Below are 16,990 nucleotides of genomic sequence, written 5' to 3' on the forward strand. Positions count from 1 at the left end.
TGATCAGAGTGATGGAGAAGAGCCAACATGCAGATGGCTTACCCAACAGAGCCTCCACCAAAGCTCGTGGGAATGAAGAGCTAAAATTATTACAAGAACTATTTGATTTGACTTGAATGTAAAATCCTCTTTTTCTTATTTTTAAAGCTGCAAGCCAGCTAGCACCAATCCTTCCCATCATGCTTCCCTATGTTCAGGTCACCGTTCGGTGCTCTCCTCAGTGCCATTCAGCTGTTTCAAGTCCAACTGCAGGACAAACTCCAGCTCCACCGTCTTGGACTGCAGTGGACAACATTAGTCCCGGTTCTGCCAAATCGAACCAGAGCCTCTAACAGGTGGAGACTTGTTTCTGCTAGGAGAAGTCACCAGCGCTCCCAGCAGCAGTCCAAGATGGTGGAGCTGGAGTTCATCCACTTATTCACAATATTTATTGGGAAACAAAGATAGCAAGCACATTTGTCCAACCACCCAACCCTCCTGCCTCTGCGGCCCAGCGGGTTAGAGCTCGTTCGGTTTCTAGACAACATGAAGGAGGTGGTTTTAATGTTTCAGTCCAAAAACAACAAGAAATCAATCAAAAATCGACTTTTCTGTCAATCAAAGGCAGCAGGTCGGTGATCAATAACATTTATTAATTTGTTCAATCTGCTGGAAGCAGTAACTCACTCCACCAGCCTGCCAGCGTGTTACTGAGTCACTCGCAAGTACTCTCAGCGATACGGCCAGAGCGCCGCTCGCTCGCCCGCTAACTCACATTTCTGCCAGCCGGTAATTTTTTTTTTTTTTCCCAAAGGACATAATTCACTGCAGCCAGACCGTATCTTCGTCTACCTCCCTTCCCCTCGCTCCCTCCACGGTCACTGCAGACGTCTCGGCTTCGAGGCCCCATTCTTTATCTCTATGATAATAGCGGGCCACGGCTGATAGCCTTACAGCCCGAGCAATGTGACCTCCAACTGGCTGGCAGGGTTTTAAAGGCACCACGGTGTGGATTTTTATTTTTTGGCCAGGTTAAAGATGCCCCCCGTCTACTAAATGTATCTCAGCCCAATGGAGCGAGACGGCCAGCTGATATTTATCACTCCATTTTTGTTTTTCCTCTCAGTGGCGGATGTTACGGACGCTCCGCCGCAGACGGACTTAGGTAAATGTCACGAGGAATCAAACCTGAAATCCCTCTAAACTGTTGCAAATGAAAACATGTGAGAGAACACGGAGTCGCCGACAGCGTGGCTTATTTTTTACCGACGAGAACACGCCATCGGCGCTGATACAGCCGTGACTGCACGCCGCTAACAGGTTAGAGGAGGTGTGAGAGCACAGCTCATCTCTGAAAACGCCCGAAAAGAAAGACGGTCAGAGACTTGCAACACAAAGGCTCAAGACTCAAAACTCGGACGTGCAGGTAAAAACTAAAAAGAGACAATTCAAGGTTGGTAATTTGGTTATTCTGCTCGCCTGTCTCTACTTTGGTCTTTGGATCACATCAACAACTTCGGCCTTTGTGCAGCTTCTGTGTGAAGTGGAAAAAAAGCCTCTTTGATGCTAATCAGTCAATTAAAATGTGATCTTCTCTGCAGACTTTCGGCGTGCTTTGATTTAAGAGCACTGTGCCGCAGAAGGTTCTGTGAAGGTGACGTTGCACTTGTGTTATCAAAAAAAGAAAAAGTAATAAGTGCCCACAAACAGGAGAAACTGATAACACTAAAGGGAAGGACGCGGAGAAGGCAGCGCCTGGCACTGACTGAAAGGTTGAAGGCTCGAGCCTGAACATCAGGAGATTTAGATGCTCCGCAGAAAAAAGGAGAAGGCAGAGTTTGTAATGGCAGCAGCTGAAGGCCTGACCGACTGACGTGGAGAAGATGGAATAACAGTAACAATAACACGAAGAAAGAGTCAAAACAAGAAACTCCAAAGAGCCGCAGAGTCTTGAAATTAAATCACTGCATCTCCTGCGTACCAAAGGAAGAACGTGGGAGCAGGTCTATCAACATCAGTGCTTTCACATTCATTACCGGGCGAGTTTCCCGTCACACACTGGGTTAATCTACTGTGACGTCCTGAGCTTCTTGAGGGAGAACAGCAGGAAATGACTGAACCGAGATGTGTGCCACAATCCATGTCGTTAGTTTTTTTGGCCACATTAAAACAATCGTAGCTCACCGGCCGCCCGACTCACCAGATCTGTCATTTCTGCCCAAAAGTAATGACCGAGTTGAAGGATCACACGCCCATTGCAGAGGCACAACAGGACTTTAAATGCTCCAGGTGCACGAGGACAGACTTTGAGACCAAAGGTTCGACTAACACTATGAATCCTCGTCTGTCTTTCGAATCAGGAAGAATCTCTTATTTCCCATTTAAAGACCCCGAGCTCAAGCTCACCTATTCTTTACCGCAGGTTGGAACCTTTGCTCGAGTTCAAGCTCAAACATAGCGGCGACGGCCGAGCAGCTGGGCTCTCGAACGATGACTTCCTCAGTTCAAAGACATACGAGCTGGAGCCAGCTGCAATTTGCAGTCATTTGACTTAATTTTTTGGGCGGTGCTCTTTCTTTTTAAGCTTTGAATGATAAGAGAAAGTTTGTTTTTACAGAGCAGAATTCAGGATGTGAATGATGCTCGGCATGTTTGCTGGCAGACTAAATGCAGAGGTCTACTCTCACATTTCAGACACACGAGGTCGTGTCAAATACCTGCTGCTCAAACACAGCCAGAGTTTCTAATAATCACGTCACCTTCAGACAGATTAGCAGTTTTTTTTCTACGATTGGCTCTGCATGATGTCATCAAGGATGGATATTTGCATGTTTACAAGGTCAGACAGAGGATGAACTGATTGGCTGAATGACCAGGACGGGATAAAGAAGGATTATGTTGAACTATGAATCATGCAAAGTTGCTCTAGAAGAGTCCAAGAAGAAAACATGGAGGTGGAAATGAGTAATTTTAAAATGTGCGGTCGGTGGGTTTGAAATCTGTGCCTTCATTTTGTTTGATCCCCCCCTCCCCTCGTGTATTTACTACAGGTGTTTGTGTTTGCAGATTGCCACGTGAGCAACAAAATGAAGCCTTTTTAAATCCAATCCAACTGAGCTGTATGCGTCTCTTTTTAATAAAAGGAAAAACCTAATTTCACAAAGAGTTTCTTAACTGTAGGTGACGGCTGCCTGCAGCTTGAAGAAAACAAGTCATAAAACTGCAGAGTGCTTCATAAAACAACGACGTTCACGCTGGCTTCATTCAAAGTCGGCAATTTGTGCCGTCTGCAAAGTTATTGGAGTGTAATTTGGGTTCAGTTACTTATAGTGTGACAGTTTGGAGGATCTGAGATATGGAGTCTTTGCAGCTCGGCTTTCTTTAAGTCCTCTGCACACACAAGGCACGTCTCGAGGATTTTACGCCAACCATTTGACTTTGTTTTATGCAAAATCCAGAAAATGAACATTTAGATAATGGCTAAATATATATGATTACCAGCGAAGGCACAAAAATAACAGTAAAACCTCCAAAAAACACACCAGCAATCACCTGAGACATTTCTGGAACCTTCAAAGTGCTTTAAGATCTCAGGAAAAAGTAAACTTGAAGGCGCTCTGCCGTCATCTGCTCTGCGTTTAAGTCCTGAGACATCAGGTGGATTTACGGCAGAGCTCCTATTTAAGTTCACCTCAAACCAGGTGTTGAGCCTCTGCAGAGCCGGGCCTGTAATCAGCACAGCTCGGCTGGAATGATATGAATTCTGTTTGAACATTCAGGATGAGCTCCACACCCCTCACGGCTGCACAGTGAAGCATGCAACCCCCCCTCAAAGAAACCACACAGACTTTTAAACGTTCTGCTTGTTTGTATGAACCCCTGCTTTTTGCTTGCCATACTTAGCAGATATGTATGCATGAATAAAGTTCTGGCACTTGGAGCAGATCTAATTTTACCAAGTGGAAAGAAAACTAATCAGCATCTGTTTTGCCCTCTTTAATTTAAAAGTAAAGACAAAGACGGGCTGCTCGGCTGCGCCGTGTTTGTTCATAGAGCAGGAAGAGACGGCGAGGATTTTCTCTGAAGTGCAGTAATTCAACCGGAGCGTCCTCTCTCGACTCGTTGTTATTCTGAGATGCTAACACCCTCACTAGCACGGCCAATACATCCATTGTTTGCTCTGTGCTATCGGGATGTACAGGACTGCACTTCAAGAGACCCACTTCAGCCGGCAGAGAGAGAGAGAGAGAGGGGGAGTCATTAGGGCAGGAGCGAGCAGCTATCTCTGCATGCAGCAGTACGTCTGCTGCCAGCAATCCCTCCACACAGACAGCCGATTGTTGGATGTACAACACTCGCTGCCTTACGTGACGCTAAATATCACCGTTATCCTGAGGTCTAAACAGACTCTCACACTCATGTTTCTCCTCACCAGTTTTATCGTTACCGGCTCCATCCCCCCAGCAACAGCTGTCGTTTACCTCAGTATAGGAATACCATCCCAGGATAATATTCCTGGGATGGTATGAGAGGGACTGTTTTGGGTTGTGAGTATCCACCACTGGTGACGCCAGGATACAAAAACATTGAGTCTGAACCTGACGCAGAAATGTGTCAGAAGCCGGATGGGACCGGTTCTGCTCATTTCCTGCTTCGCGTTTTTATTCTTGGACTCTCCTAGAGCAGCTTTGCATGAGTCACCATTCAAAATAATCCTTCTTTGGTTTATACTGAGTGTCAGTGCAGGCGTTTTAGCTCCACCTCTTTCAGTCAACTTTCTTCTTGTAGGTGTGTAGAAGGAAACAGGTGAAATTTGAATTCATAAGTACAGATAACTCTTAAAATTCAGAGCAATCCTTTTATATACGACATCGTTAACGTGAGCAGTAAAGCGTAAACAATGGACCAATAAATGTCGAGACATCTGTGTTCTGAGCAAACAGAGTATTTAGACTCTGAATGATTAATAAGTGCCACGATAACTTCACATACTTAAAGGGCTACACATGTTATCACCTAGAGTGGGACACTCCTTCCCAAATACGACTGGCTCAGTCTCCGATTCTCTGAACTGGAGGAAACCAAAAGGACGACGAGAAACATCTCATCCTGAACAAAGGTCGTGACTCCAGGCAATTAAAAACAAGTTGAGAAGATGCAGATTGACAGTAAAGGCACCATTTAACACCAAAATCACATCACATGATGGAGAACAGGTTTCATAAACCCAACCTTACAGACAAAGAGAGACCATAACCATCTACAAGCAGCTGGACCGCCCTCATTTCCTGTCGTCAGCAGAGATCATCGTCCTGAAGCTCACCTTTGTGCTAGGGGTTAGGGTATTTGAGTTTGAACTCCAGCAAAGGTTTCAGCCTCCAATAAAAGTCTTCAGATGATTCTTAGATCTGATAAACTGCTTTAAACTCTCTCTGAAAGTCGGCAGGCGGCGAGATTTTGTGGCGTCGATAAGACTCCGCCGCCACATCGCGAACAGCGGGGAGTTTGGGTGTGAGCTCCACCTGCAGTCTGTTTGCCCTTGAAGGCTATCGGCCAATCAGAGTGCAACGCTCTGAAGCGGCAGCGACGTCAACAATACCGTCCTCCTGAGGTCCGCAGCGCTGGAAGGATGCTCAAAGGCAATAATCTGCTCCCTCGTGTAATTTTCCTCGACTCACCCATCCTCCTGCTGTCACCACCTCCACCCATCCTCCACCTCTGTGCTCATTTTCTCTGCCGCTCTCACGCCACGGCTTTCTATTAACCCCATTTCTCTCCCTGTCTCACCCTCTGCCGTGCCTTTCTGCAGTCCTAATAAATCAGCTCATCCCATTACTACATCCACTGTCATTCCCAAATTCCTCCTCCATCCCCGCCGCCCGCCAACAAACACGCCGAGCGCATGCACCGCCACCGTGGCGTCTCCAGGACGTGAATCATCAGAGCGAGCTGGCAGACGGCAGCGCTCGTCCCCTGAATGACTGCCTGTCATAAAAGACAGATTGACGGATGAATGGGTGGAGAGAATAAACGGCTTGATGGGTGGATGAGTGTGTGGATAGATGGGAGGGTGGGTGGATGAAAAGGAGGGCGAATAACTGGATGAATGGGTGAGTCATGACATCCTGATCCGTTACACAAATCTGCAAATAGGCTCGGAGATGAGCATTCATCCGCCGTGACACATTTCATGTTTACTTCCTGCTGCAGAAATGCGAGCTCCTTTAACAGAGAGCTGGAAGCTTCTGGATGTATCTGAAACTCAATGTCTCTGCAGTCGTCGCCAAATTTATGTTTATCACACAAGTGGATTATCCAGGAAATATCAGGCTTTATTGCAGCGGTGGCGGCGTTCACTGACGGAGACGCGCAAAAGCAGATTGTAAAGAAATTGACGAACCTGATAAAGTTAAGACAATTTAGCCAAAAAATATTACTGATAAACTTTGAAGCCATTGATTCACTGGTTTCAGACCAACACCTGGTCATTCATCACAGGCTGCCGCCGTGTCACGCACATGTGACGGTGGAACTGCGATGGACGCCGATGTGCAACATTTCTATTCTTAAAGAGCGATGAGGGTTCGCCTTCCTGGTTAATCCATCCACAGGTCCTGAGTCTGCCCTCAGGGTCCCAGTCAGACATCCCCGAAACGACCCACCTGGGAGGTCCTGCTGACCCACCACAGCTGGATCTGTTTGATGTGGAGGAGGAGCCTCCTCACCTCAGAGGCCGAGCCCAGACGTCCTGCAGAGGAAGCTCATGCTTCTAACTTCGACCTTCTGCTTTTGGTGTCCACCCACAGCTCGTCACAGCTGACCAGTTCTTGTACCAGCTAAGAGAAATGACACTTTAACATCGCAGGGCATCAGGCCGGCTGTGGCACCGTCGTGTACCTCTCATTGTTCAGATGCATATTTTAAAGCTTTTAGGGGCGCAGAGAGCCGATAGCAGCGTGGACACACCTGTTGGGGTGCAGACTGACACCACAGTCCAGATGTTTAATACAATCTGTGGAAACAGTAGGAATTACCCATCATGCCTGTGACGGGCTGAGCAGTCAGCCCGCGTGAGTTTACCGTCCTATCTTTTAGTTATAATCTTTTCTCAGTGTTTGATACCCATCAGTAGAAAAGCTGGTGGCTGATGCTGGTAACTGCCATCAGGTTTCCTCACATCAGCCTCATTTGTGAATATTAAAGATGTTTAATGCGCACTAATGACTGCAGCCTGCACTGCTGTAGTTTGCGCAGCCGAGCTGTGAGAGCTTTTGTTCTCTCTGAGTGTTTTTAACTCCGGTATTGTTGCCAAGAATAAATCTGACTTTGCTGTGATTGTTGATCAGAGAGAAGAAGCCATCATCAGGATCTCAGGCTCCGGGAGCTTAATCTGATTATCTGAGAGAAATAATTGAGTCTTAAGCATAATAACCATTAACTGCAGCACTAACGCACTAATAGCAATAATGCTGAAGTGATTATTAAGAACACAACCAGCAACAGATCTCATGAACAGCGAAAAAATGTTTTTTCAGTTTTCTCTGCTGAGAGTTTGTAGCCAATTAACTGACACGTTCATCCAAACGTCACTGGAACTGAAGAACTGATCGCCGAACACGCAAACGGACGTTTAAACGCTGCGTCTTTCTTCTCCTCCTGCAAGAATGCATCTCTGCAGTCTGGAGTCTTTACTCCTGTGTGTGTGCATGCATGTATGCAAGTGTGTACACATTTGAATTCACGCCAGTAAAGTCACCTACTCAGAAACCAACTGCACAACACACACACACACACACACACACACACACACACACACACACAGAGGGGCAGGTGTGAAGCTGGCCGGGTGGTGTTTGACTGTTAGATTTAACATGTCAGCTTCTCTCACGTCTCATTTCCTCGGCCGGCTGTATTTGTCTGTCGCTGATGCTTTAAAAGCTCCGGGCCAGGTGGAAGGGCCGAGCCGTCTGCCTGAGTCAACAACACACACACACACACACACACACACACACACACACACACACACACCTTTTAAACTAAAGCCAAAATTTGAGGTGTAATCAGACAAATTTAATTGAAGTCAGCGACCTCAATGAAGGAAAATAGTCGCGCTGAGAGTCGCGTTGTGTCATTAGCTCATCATTAATCATGCATCAGTGTGTAATCAGCATCTTACTGCTGTAACTCGCAGAGGTGGAGCTCATTTCTAAATCTTTATTCGGGGATGGAGCCAATGATCGTTTCCATTATGGATGACTCTCCTGGTTGTTTGATCAATGAATCCCTGATCGGTGTAGAGCAACACGTCACAGTCAGAGCTCGGCGTGACGCTGTGACGTTGTTTTTAAAATCAACCCCCCCCAAAGAAAAAGAGAAATTGTGCGACCGTCCAATGACTGGACGTTTGTTTCCCCTCTCTGCTGATAAAAGCAGGCCATCTCCTTTTGTGTCCAAAATATTAATTTTGTGCAGCTTTCATATTAATACAAAAAAAAAATGCTCTGAGAGGGAGTGCAGCAGAAAAAAAATGAGCTGCAGAAGAAGCATAAATCCATCAGAGGAAATGTGTTTCCACCGCCGGAGACAAATGTGAAAAATGCTGCTTTTCCTCTTCATGTGTCATTTCTTTGGTTCCCGAGTCTCTTTCACTTTCACACTTGCACCACACGCATTAATTTTTAATAATAAAGCATGCAAATCGTCTCCAAAGCAGCAGCAGCAGCACATGCCTGATAACAGTCTCTTTTTTAACACCACACACGAGATAAGCAAACAAGCGCTTATCTTTTTTTATTTCAGCGCGTTGCTATCACAGACATCGTCAACAAAGTAAAACTGAGTTCATGCAAACATTTGTGTCTGTTTGGCACTTTTATGCTCCCCCAGCTAACGGGCAGTTCTCCATGGCTGAAGCTGAATTCCTGAAGCAACATGTCCACACATGCGAGCCTGTTTCCAGCACCTCACTAAGATCTACTGCACGTCATGAAACAGCAGCCTGAGAATGGAAACCTGACCGATGCCGCTCCAAGAAACAGAAAATCTGAAGATCACCGGCAGAGAAGAAGGAGCAGAAACGAAGAAACGCTTTTACAATCAGGTTTTATTAAACTGAACTTTCATCGTTGGACAGCGGTGCTGGGGAAACATCCACCAGGTGGCGTCCCGCCCATGACTGGGTTGGGTTACAATCCCCTGTTTTCACTGATGTTTTCCAGCCTGAATGAGAAGCTTAAACTGATCCCCTGCGATCAGGGCGAGTGGACACAGACCACAAACTACACTAAACTTCTCACGTTTCCCATGAAAGCGTTTCTGGTCTTCTAGTTTCTGAACACGTGCCGATTTAGCATGAGGCTAAAACCAGACCGAACACCTGCAGCGCAGGTTGGTGCTGGTTTAACGTCTGGAAGCTTCTGTTTGGACGAGCCGAACTGTAATCCCGACAGTAGGAGACTTTCACAGATTACATCTCAAACATTACACATAGTGGGTGTTAACCACAGGGTGCTGAGTTTATGAGTGTAGCATATATGAGTGTAGCCTGTATATAGTAAACATGTGTGGACTGTATAATGTCATATTCTGAATATTGATGTGTAAATACTGGAATATAAAATAAGGGGGTGGGAACAGAAAAAGTGTAAACTTCTGCTAAACATTGTGTATTTCATGAAAACTCGATGTTTTTAAGTTTTTCTTTTCTCGGGTTTTTTCACTTGTGTTGGAAATAAAATTATTCCATCCATCCTATGAAAGGATTGGACACTCCAGATGGGTCACCACTGAGGGAAAACAGGAGATGACCCACAAATATTCAATATCATATGAATTCTGAGTCCATGAGCATCTGTCCAGTTAATATTGAAGCATTAACCTTCGGCCTGTGTGGGCTAAAGGTCCGCATCTCCCACACTCTTCTTTCTTTATGGATTTAAAATCTGCTCAACATGAACACGCTGTGAAACTGTCCGGTATTTAAGTTGGTGTTTCCTGTTGACATCCAAGCCACCGAGGGCTTGTGTACGATTATCCTCCCAGCCTTTAAGACTTTTCATCAGTTTGGACCCAGAAAAACAGCAAATCTATCGTGTTTCAGACTTTATTTCACATCTAACATCTTCTGCTCTGTGAAACAAAAAGCAGCCCCAACCCCAGACGGGTTACAAAATGCTTGGCCCAGCAAATCAAACGGCACCACCCAGGCTCCGGTCCTATCGCTCTATCTGCTCGCTGCTGGAAGCATTTCAGCTAATCAGACTCCATCTCGGCGGTGAAAATCACGCAGCAGCGTGTGGCCGCTGTGTCGACACCGATTTCGAATCACAATTAGGTCCTCTCCCGGCACTGAGGGTTCTGGCACGGCGGAGGAATTCCTCCATGGTTGACCGGACAACTTGGAGCGCCATTTGGCTCCATGTCCAGAAGGCTAACCAGCCAAAACAGGGGGGCTAATAAAAGCGCCCACTGATAAGCAGTTAATGCTCCAGAACTAATTACTGAACTGCCACCCTGTTTTCTCTCCTCCCAAATCAGAAGTGTGACATGTGAGCACACACAGGGAGGGGGGGGGGACTGGGATATCTGCTGCTGCCACGGCAACCGGGCAAACAGAAGGAAGTAACAAGGAGCTGATTCTGACCTCTGATGTTCATGAGGCACGTCAGCAACTGATCCAAACAAATATGAGCCACAGCAGCGCTCCACAGGTACGAGCGCCGAGGCGGCACTACAAGATCGACGTCCGCCCCCTGCTGAGCTCTAAAATGGATCCATATCAGCAACTACAGGCCCGAGCGCCGCACCGAGCATCGCTCATTATGACCGGCTCTGCTTTCCGTCTCCCTCTGCAGCAGCCGATGTCAGATTTGCAAGAAGCTGCCACCGTGCATCCGCAGAGCCGCACGTGCACGTGACAAACAGGCTTCAGGGGACATTTTACTCACCTGTGGACGGCGCCGCTGCCACTCATTTACAAGTAAAGGTCTGAAAGATAAGGCTCATCGATTCCACGCTTTGCTCTGCATTTAGATCTCAGCTGTTTTCTGTAAATGTCTTTGAACTTAAACTGCAAATCGACCAAAAGCAAATAAGAAAAGCAGGAAATGAATGTGAGCTGTGGCAGGATCGTGGAGGGGGATGCAGGGCTTAAGTGAAGCGACTACAGTAACAGAAACAAGATCGTCACTGTGAATTTCCGCTGTAATCGAACTTAAAATTCACCAGTATGGTTTCCAGCCAAGTGTGACCTGACTACGATGTGAGGTAACACCTCCAAAGCCGAGGTGGTGGTTGTAGCGTGGGAGGAGGAGTGGCCGCCCCAAGTGAAGGACTTTAAGCATCTACAGCATCTCTGCTGTAGCAATGCGCCATGGCGAAGCGAGAGCAGAGTGCGAAGGCAGTCCTACGCTGATCTATGAGCACAAGCTTTGGGCAGCTCCTCCCCCTGAGGGGGGCGTCCTCCTTATTTAGGACGGTGGAGGATTCTTCCTGTTGCCGGGTCAACACGGCCCTCACTTCAAGCATGTGTGACATTAGTCAGCGAGCATCCGCACAGATGAGCTCGCCGTGGAAGGACAAACAAGTTCTCCTGCCACCATCGCCCCACTGCAGCTCCTCTCTGATGATATTAGTGGCATCAGGATCAATTAATCCTGCAAGCAGGAAATAAAATGCGCTGGGCCTGAAATGACTTCCAGCCTCTGAACTCCAGCAACTCCAGTGCTGATTATTTAAAGCTGACAGGTGTTGATTGGGGTGTTCTGGTGGTGTGGTGTGACTCCAAGCGAGCGTTCGGAAATATCCAAAAGTGTTAAGTCAACTCTAATGGCTGTGAACTTTTACAGTCACTGACACAGCACCGATTTCTCACTCTGCGACTGAAATTAACCACAATGATCTTCCGTCCGTGGGAAGAACAGCAGCTGAAGACGGAGGAAACTCCCCGTGAGCCCTGACAGACTGACGGGATCTGCATTGAACGCTGTAAGCCCGATGAAGCGCTTACGCCGGATGAAAGCTGCGACTGTTAATGATAAAGGAAGCAGCTAGAGACAAAGCAGCAGGCCTGTTGGGTTGCAGGCCGGTGTCTGAAACCAGCTTCGGCAGCACTCGCCCGCTTCGCACCCCTCAATCTGCTCGCCAACCAAAGCCCCGTTGTTATCTCAGGCTAAGAATAGCCCTCGCCGTCCCACGCCTCCTAAAGCCCGCGAGGCTCTTTAAACATCTCATGACCATTTTATTTTCGAGTTCTGACAAACGCGCATCGACAAGTGGTGTTCGAGTCGTGGTGAGAGCATGACTCACAGCGACAGAAGGGTAGTCAGCTGTGGGCACAGTAACACTCGGGATGCCTCATCCCCCTATTTTAGCCCACGAGAGCTCAGGAGGAGAGGAGGGAAAGCGCCTAAAGGATCTCAAGCTCATCTCCCGGCGTGATAAAGCGGGCTTATTCCACAGCACGTTTTCTTTACCTTCAACCCAAAGCTTCAAAAATAGAAAAAAATAACCCAATCTTCCCTTTCCTTCTCGTAACCCAAAAGTTTGAAAAGCAGGGAGCCAAAGATTAGACTCATCATCCTGTAAATGCACAAGGCTTTTCATAACACGAGAACTCGATCCTATTTTGGATGATATTGATTTCAGAGATGGGGACTCGCTCAGACAGAAGAAATGCTGCGAGAGAGGCGGGAAGAGGAGGAAGGGGAGTGTGACTGACTGTTTGGCTGAACCATTGCTGCTGTCAGATTTACAGAAACAAAGACAAAAAAATGAGCCTGCAAGGTTTATCTTTGCATAAACGCCCCGTGCACCGCCATGCCGGGCAGCTGCGACGCAGGAGGGGGTCGTAAAGCAGTCAGGAGCTCCTGCAGTGGACGACTTATAAATAAAAATAAGAGATGGCCCCACTCAGAGCTGTTATGAAGGAGAAGCTATCCAGAGAGGCTGAAGCAGGCTGTAAACATGTTTATTCCCCCTGTAAAGTCGGACGTTTTAACACGGGAGTCCACAGAGACTGGCTCGCTGCAGGAGAACATTAGTTTGCACACTGCCTTCATTTCTCTGCTCCAGAGGTTGCCCCTTGGTCTGAAGTTACTCAGCACATTACTGCTTATGTAAGCATGTAAGGGGGGGTAGAGCCCAAAACCCAAAGTGGAATTCCAGGGTTTCCTTTCCAAACCTCAAAGACGGGCCAGCAGGCTTTGTTTCAGTGGGCCAGCACACAGCAGGCCAAACACAAAGCCTGCACCACATCTATTAGGCTCATCATTGCAACGAGCAGCTCCGAGAGGTCATTCAAGCCCGAAGAGCGTCTCTAACAAAGGCTGGGGGGCATTTCAGAGGCGAGAGCAAACGCTCGCCCTTACGGGTCAGCGCAGAGACGCCTACTACAGGACAAGCAGAGAAAATGTGATGAGGAGCAGCCGGAGAGCAGGAAAAGGCATCTTTCCCCCGACGCAGACAGAGACGTCAAAACGTTTCTCACCTCGCCGTGCCGCTGCAGCTCTCCGACAAACCGATGACGGCTCAGAGTGCGCGTGGCGTCTCATCAGAAGAGGAGACCAGGTTATTTACTGCAGCTGCCGGCTGCACTGATCTGGTTTTTAGAGCTTTTCTCGCTCGGGGACAGTTGGGTGAACACGTTTGCCTTTTTTTCACATGTTCACATCTGACTGCGTTTGAAACAACTCAGCACCACAGGTCCACATCTGGACCTAACAAGCAGCAGGTCACTGGCAAAAATGGAGAAAAAAAGAAAGAAACCAGCATCTACGACCTCTTTTGAAGTTAAACCAAACCCGACAGCAGCAGAATCACTGATAACCCAACCCCAGCAACTGCCCTCCTACATGAGCAACACGGGCAGGCAGCCACACACACCCAAAGGAAAACTGCTGACATAAGCTTCATGCAGATAAACACGCCTGTGGAGCTCCTTGGAGCCAGGAGAAACAGTCTGGGGTGCAAATCCCAAACAACCAGAGCCCAGGACCAAAGCAACTACGTTACTCCCACAAAAACTGCATCGGGGTTTCACGGGCATCAGAGACACCCCGCCCTCCCTCAGCTCTCCTGGGGAGACACGGAGGCGTTCTCAGGCCAGAAACACAGGAACTCCACCCTTCGAAGGTGGAGAACCACGGCCAGCTTCTGCAACTATCTTCACAGATATGTCCACGTTTCTACACACTACTTCATCTTCATGTTTGAAAGAGGAAACAAATCAAGTATTAAACTGATGAAGTCATGACCCACAGCACAACCCTCTCGCTGTAGTGTTGCAGTGCTACAGAAATCCAACTGAAGCCTTTTCACAGAGGAAACGTTCAATATTCCAACTTTTCTTTGTCCAATACGATCGTGAGCAGGTGTTAAACTGCTAAACAAAACAAGACATTTAAAAATGTGACTGTGAGCTCGGTCAGCGTCTAACAGACACGTTTACAGGCTGAAAGTCTGCCGTCATCCACAGTCAGGCCCACCGCAAAACCCATCACCCACTCACATCAGGAAATGCATTTTGTTTACTAGCACGGCGACCTATCAGTGCATGCCTCATTTTTGTACATTGACTTCTGAAATATTTATCTGATCATTGCCTAATAAAACGACTTTCATCCACAGTGTCCACAAAACGGCCTCACGTGGAAGGAAAGCAGCAAACGATGGGCACATACACACTTTCACAGCTGGACGTCAGAGTCAGCACACACACACACAGTGAACAAATTAACAGTCCGGTGTAGAAACACACACACTCATCGCCACCATGACGCTGATCAGCTCCGGCTCTCAGACGGAAACAAACATTGTTCTCAGTGTGAAGGATTAAAGTCGGCATGTGTACAAAACACACCAGCCCCATCAACATGACACACACACACACACACACACACACAGTGTGCTCAGCTGCAGCTCTGGCTGATTTGCGTCACTGAAGCCTCGACAGAATAGAAGAGAACAGAATCCATGGTGATGTACTGAGGAGGTATTGATCTACTTCCATTGGTGGTAATAGGAGAACAGGTGGACCTCCAGGCCTGCTCCCGCTTCAGACAGAGAGTAATAGCACCCACGGGACCGCTCAAAACCCTCCAAATTACCCATTACTGAACAGCACAGCCCCTTAATTTATGTAGGGCCCGTGAAGCAGAGGGGCCACATTACTCTGGACCAAAAAAAAAAACCATGAAGAAAGCAAGCTGAGAGTGAAGAAGTTTAACAGATAACTGGAGCAGATCAGAGCTGAGGTCAGCCTGGATCAGCAGAGTGTCTGAAATAAACCCGCTGTGCACCGAGTGCAGAGCCCGCGCCGCTCGGGGTCCAGCAGCAGCACACGGACGCGTTCCTGCTCCGCTGGCGTGAAGCAGCCAATCACGTCCCGTGGTTAAAACCTCTGCACGCCTCACGCAATTCACGAAAACTGCAGCTACCGATCAGCTTGGACCAGAAGACCGTTCACCGGTGAGAAAATGACGTCATGGAAGCGCCACTTTTTAGATATAAAGCGAAAATATTCAGTTTTCAGGAGGAAATTTCTGCTTTAAAAATGACCGAAATCAGGATTATTTCATAACGACGTGAATATTAACAGACTGATTGATGAGTCCAGCAACACCATCACTGAACCGGAGCAGTGTGTGAGCCCCCCTCACTCCCCCTCCCCCCGCCGTCCCCCGGTCAGAGGAGACGTCCCCGCGCCGCGGCAGACTGTCAAACGTCTCCATGGCGAAGAGGACGTGAGAGGAATGAAGAAGAGTCGGGCGAAAACACCCTGCGGTGCGCACCTTCCTCACCTCTCCCCCCGCTGCTCACCCCGCAGTCCCGAGGAGCTGCTGATGAGGTGGAGGTTTGCGTCCACGCCGCCCGGCACGTTTTCACGCGCCTGGTGCACTTCGGCCAACTTCCAGCCCAGCAGAGAGAGAGAGAGCCCGGGAAGGGTGCAGGGGAGCCGGCGGGTCAGCGAGCCGCTCAGCCTCCGTCCGAGTGTCCGAGGAACGCTGCCCCTGACTGCCGCGCTGTGTCCGCGTCAGGGGCAGAGTTCCACACATGACGCCTAAAATAAGCCCGACTGTGACCGAGAGGCGTTTTAGAAAGAGGCACCCCCCCAACCCCCGAATTAAAAAGCACCTGTTCGGTTCTGAAGCCCGAGCCGCGGACACGGAGGACAAGCAGGGCTCCGGGGCGTGCTGGAGCCGACGCGCTCCGAACGCACCGATATTCACACTTAAACACACCGGAAGCACCGGCGGGAAGCCGAGCCGCCGCGCGGTGACGCACAGAGCCGAGAACACACTGACCGTGAGCGCTGCTGTGGGTCCGGGTCCTCCCGACATTAATCCCGCTTCCCTCTCCGCTGCTGCCGCCGCGGTCACACCGGAGCTGGTGGCGGAGGAGGCGACGGGGAGCTCCGGTTACCTCCTTCCTGTTCACTCCGGAGTGCAGCGGACGAACCGGGCCGTGTGTCGGTGTCAGATCTCCAAAGTTGCACACGAAGCAGAGGCGGATGTCCGTAAAGCTCCGAGTGGAACACCGCTGGAGCTGAGGGAGGCACGGCAGCTGGAAAAATCCGAGGAACCGAGAAGAGCTGAGAGCCACCGGAAAAGCACAAGACGGAAATCACGCCGCTGTGCGCGGAGCTCAGAAGCCGCAGAGCACCAAACCCGGCGGTAGAACTTCTGCTGCCACCGCGGGTCTCCGAGTCTCCGCGTCCCGCACTCCCGACGTCCTCTTCACAAATGTCCGCTACCCAGCCTGAAGGATGAATTTCCACCCGGAGGAGGAGGAGTGAAGAGAGAGGGAGGGAGGGCAGTGTCTCGCATTCTCTGAATTACTCCACCCTCCAAGCTGCCCCCACCCTCCCCTCAGCGCCGCCACCTCTCCACCAGTGGCCTGCGCGCGGGGGCAGCACTTATTATTATTATTATTCTGTGTTTTATAATTAGTTCTTTAGTTTTCAAGCCAAATGTGTGTGTAACACAAATCTACCAGACAAATACACCAGATAGGA

General features: G+C 48.7%; 1 protein-coding gene across 1 annotated transcript in view; it reads right to left on the minus strand.

Annotated features, from left to right (window-relative positions):
• Positions 1-16,710, minus strand: part of dag1 (dystroglycan 1) — a 60,039-nt gene extending 43,329 nt beyond the window's left edge. The window contains exon 1 of the mRNA XM_085353618.1: positions 16,281-16,710. The gene's annotated coding sequence lies outside the window, so the exon portion shown is untranslated. The remainder of the gene's footprint in view (positions 1-16,280) is intronic.
• Positions 16,711-16,990: the final 280 nt, after the last annotated feature.

The sequence above is a fragment of the Diplotaxodon limnothrissa genome, linkage group LG5, assembly GCF_057381915.1.
Source record: "Diplotaxodon limnothrissa isolate DT_005_m linkage group LG5, D_limnothrissa_male_GT1.1, whole genome shotgun sequence".
Classification (NCBI taxonomy): domain Eukaryota; kingdom Metazoa; phylum Chordata; class Actinopteri; order Cichliformes; family Cichlidae; genus Diplotaxodon; species Diplotaxodon limnothrissa.